Source organism: Danio rerio, chromosome 1 (genome assembly GCF_052040795.2).
Source record: "Danio rerio strain M-AB ecotype USA chromosome 1, GRCz13ab, whole genome shotgun sequence".
NCBI classification, from domain to species: domain Eukaryota; kingdom Metazoa; phylum Chordata; class Actinopteri; order Cypriniformes; family Danionidae; genus Danio; species Danio rerio.
This window is the reverse complement of record NC_141021.1, coordinates 4,895,001-4,900,000: the sequence shown is the minus strand read 5'-3', so window position 1 is coordinate 4,900,000 and position 5,000 is coordinate 4,895,001.

Genomic DNA, 5,000 nt, shown 5'->3' with positions numbered 1-5,000 from the left:
TTCTCAAGGGCAAGTGAGGATCTTTGAGGACTGCAGAGTTGCCTCCAGCGGCTCTTTGATCTTAGCTAAAGACACCAGGTCCAATCGATTCCCCCAAGAATCTTGTTTACCTAGACATGGTCCAGAAAAGCGGACATACAGTGGAACCACTCACTCACCCACTCACATTTGCATCCACAACAACCTGAATGCTCCTGAATGGCTATGAAAATACAGCAGAGACGCGCTAGAAGGCACTGAAATGCTATGAGAGCTGAATGTCAAACTCAAACAGTAATTAATATTATTTATATTTTTATATTTATTTGTTGTTTTACCAGATAATATAAATGCTTAAATTATGATTCACGCATTTAGTGTTATTTCAGTATCATTGATAAACTATTGTGATTTTTGTTTTATTATTGTTGTTATTGTCATTTTTATTTATTTATTTACTTTTTTATTTTTTATTCGTTTATTGATTTGTTATTTATTTATTTATTTATTGAATTGTTAATTCATTTGTATGTTTTCCTTTTTGAAATCTTAAGCAATTTTAAGTTCATTCTGCTTTAGTAATTTCATTGCGTTTTTCAATACATTTTTTCATACTTCTATAGAAATATTGGATATTTGTTGTTGCTGTTGGTAATTTAAATACATTTCCTTGGAAATTAGCTGCAATAGAATATGTGTAACATATATAAAAATATGCAATTTAATTTTTATTTGACTAATTAATTGATTGATTCTTCCATTCCTTCATTAATAAATAAATAAATTAATAAATAAATAAATGAAGCCAGCAAGACCAATTACCATTGATAGACTGTGCAATGGTCACCCACTGACCCATTCACTCACTCACTCACTCACTCACTCACTCACTCGATTCACTCAATCATCCATTCACTCACTGGATCTACTTACCCACCCACCCACTTGCTCACTTGAGCCAGTCACTCACCCACCCACTCACTCATCTGTTCACTCACTTGACCCACTCATTCATCCATTCACTCACTCATCCACTCATTCACTCACTTGACCATCACTCGCTCACTCGACCCTCTTACTCATCAATTCACTCACTCACTCACTCACTCACTCACTCACTCACTCACTCACTCACTCACTCACTCACTCAACTTACTCATCCATTCACTCATTCCTTCATCAGTTCACTCACTGATTCACTCACTCTCTCACTAACTCTTCCATTCACTCATTCACTCGACCTACTCACTTGACTGTCACTTACCCACTCATTAATCCATTCACTCACTCCCTTAATCCAGTCACTCACCAACTCACTCATCCATTCACTCACTTACTCGACCCACTCACTCATCCATTTACTTACTCACTCAACCCACTTGCTCATCCATTCACTCACTCACTCGATCTACTCACTCACCAACTCATTCACTCACTTGACCCAGACACTCACCCACTTATCCATTCACTCTTTCACTCGACCCACTTACTCATCCATGCACTCATCCATTCACTGACTTACTTATCCATTTGATCACTCATTCGACCACTTGCTCATCCGTTCACTCATTCATTCATCCATTTACTCATCAAAGCATTCACTCAATCACTTAACCACTCACTCATCCATTCACTCAATCACTTACTCACTTAAACCATTTACTCATCCTTTCACTCATTCGTCCACTCACCAAGTCAGTCACTCATTCACTCAATCCACTTATTCATTCATTCACTCACCCAGTCCATCACTCATTCACTCTCTCATCCATTCACTCAAATACCGACTCCCTCAATCCAGTCACTCACCCACTTACTCATCCATTTACCCACTCACTCATCCATTCTCTAACTCATCCATATATTCTCTCACTCGATTCACTCACTCATCCATTCACTCAAATACTGACTCCCTCAATCCAGTCACTCACCCACTCACTCATCCATTTACCCACTCACTCATCCATACTCTAACTCATCCATACATTCTCTCACTCGATTCACTCACTCATCCGTTCACTCAAATACTGACTCCCTCAATCCAGTCACTCACCCACTCACTCATCCATTTACCCACTCACTCATCCATACTCTAACTCATCCATACATTCTCTCACTCGATTCACTCACTCATCCATTCACTCAAATACTGACTCCCTCAATCCAGTCACTCACCCACTCACTCATCCATTTACCCACTCACTCATCCATTCTCTCACTCATCCATACAGTCTCTCACTCGATCCACTCACTCATCCATTCACTTATTCGTCCACTCACCAAGTCACTCTCTCATTCACTAGACCTACTTACCCATTCATTCACTCACCCAGTCTCTCAATTATTCACTCTTTCATCCATTTACTCAAATACTCACTCCTTCAATCCAGTCACTCACCCACTCACTCATCCATTTACCCACTCACTCATCCATTCTCTCACTCATCCATACATTCTCTCACTCATCCATACATTCTCTCACTCGATTCACTCACTCATCCATTCACTCAAATACTGACTCCCTCAATCCAGTCACTCACCCACTCACTCATCCATTTACCCACTCACTCATCCATTCTCTAACTCGTCCATACAGTCTCTCACTCGATCCACTCACTCATCCATTTACTCATTCACTCACTCACTCTTACCCCACTACACTCTACATCCAGTAAATCTCTTGTCAGCACATGGCGATGCGGCAGAGATGGATGTGGTAGCCCCTGAGATGTGATCAGAGCTGCATGTGGAGCTGCTCCACTGATGGACTCTTCACCAATCAACTGTTGTGTGTGTTTGTGTGTGTGTGTGTGTATGTGTGTGTGTGTGTGTTCTGCTCTGCACCTCTGTATCATCTCTAATCATCTGCTTCTTCCTCTTGTCACACTATCCTTTTTATTCTGTCATGCTTGTTCTCCTCTTTGACTGTCAGCGTCCCGCATCTTCTCCTGTGTTCCCCTCTCTCTCTTTCTCCTCTCCTTGACATGTACGTTTTCTTTCCTCGCTATTATCCTGTCCTGACACTGTATTTCTGAGCTATCCTCTACCCACGGTGACAAAGAGAAGGAGCTTTTACCGTGGGCAAGATGCTGCTTGTTTTTCTCGGTGTCTTTAAGGCAGGTTTTGTCTTGCCGGTGTCCCACTCATTTAGTCTTTTCTCTCTGCATTTCTTGTGTTTTTCTCGCTCCGGCTTGTTGAGAACGTCTCCCACAACCCATCTGTTCCTCCAGTCCTGTAAGTCATTCATACTGGCAGAGACGAGCCCACACAGACACAAGTCATCCATCCAGAGTATGTGTGATTCAGATGCTTCAGTATTGTCATCCCGAGCCTCCATTTAGTCATGCTGGAGGGCATTTATCAGATCGGTTTTCACGTGTACATTTCCTGTGCGTCTTCTTTCCTGGAGGGAAGTACTATCGTGGAAGCTATGGAGGTCTGTGGGTTATACTATGTGTCTTTGTTTTTAATGTAATCAAGACTTGGTTGAAACTGTTGGGATTATTGTAAAAATAAAGACTATTTTAGTAATGTGTAAATCATACTCAGCGGTCACTTTATTAGGTACACCTTACTAGTAGCGGGTTGGACCATCTTTTGCCTTCAGAACTGCCTAATCCTTCATGTCATAGACTAAACAAGATACTGGAAATATTCCTCAGAGATAATGATATAATCCATATTGACATGACATTGAAACACAGTTGCTGCAGACATGTCAGCTGCACATCGATAATGCTAATCTCTTGTTCCACCACATCCCAAAGGTGCTCTATTGGATTGAGATCTGGTGAGTGTGGAGGCCATTTGAGTATGGTGAACTCATTGTTATGTTCAAGAAACCAGTCTGAGATGATTCACGCTTTATGACATGGTGCGTTATCCTGCTGGAAGTAGCCATCAGAAGATGGAGACACTGTGGTCATAAAGGGATGGACATGGTCAGCAACAATACTCAGGTAAACTGTGGCGTTAACAGTCGGCGGACTTAGGCATGGGCAATATGGGCAATCGCCAAGGGCGGCACCTTGCTGGGGGCGGCAAGTGCCAGAGTAAAAGCTTTTAAATAAGATTTAATTTGTGCAGTTGTGAATTAATTTAGTAATCCCAGAATAAAAACATTAGGGGCTATTCACATTTGGTGTCTTTTGCACACGCAAGATTGTTATTCTCTATATGCAACCAAAACAATGCTGGTGAAAACAAATTGACGCATGTGCGCAGAAAAGCCATTCCTGCGCACCTCACATGCGCTGCTCCTGATCCCTGTTGTTTACACGCATGCCGATAAGCGTCAACATGCAAGTCCACAAAACTAAAGTTTACCATATGATGATGATGATGATGGTACTTTGGCTAAGCATGGCTATGAAGCAGAAATGAGGAATGATGAGTCAGGAAGATAACTAAGACTTCATAACATTAGTTTTCGGCCTTGAGTCGAGGCTAAGATTTATGCACAAGTCTTAGCATATTACTCGAGTTCTATCTTTACATAGATTTTCTGTTACAATTAGGATTGATTTCTGTTATTTATTTAGAATATTTATTGTATAATAATAATAATAATAATAATAATAGTATTAAATAATAATAATAATAATAATAATAATAATAACAAATAATAATAATAATAATAATAATAATAATAATAATAATAATAATAATAATAATAGTAATAATAAATATTAATAATACCAATAATAATAAATAATAATAATAATAATAATAATAATAATAATAATAAGAATAATAATAAAAGTAATAATAATAATAATAATAATAATAATAATAATAATAATAATAAATAATAATAATAATAATAATATAATAATAATAATAATTTATTATTATTATTATTATTAATAATAAATAATAATAATAATAATAATAATAATAATAATAAAACTAAATGTTATATTTATTGAAAATAAATAAATATATTTAAATGTATTTGTAATAATTATTTTAAATGTATATGTTTAAAATATATATTTAAATATTTGAATTATATTTAAAGT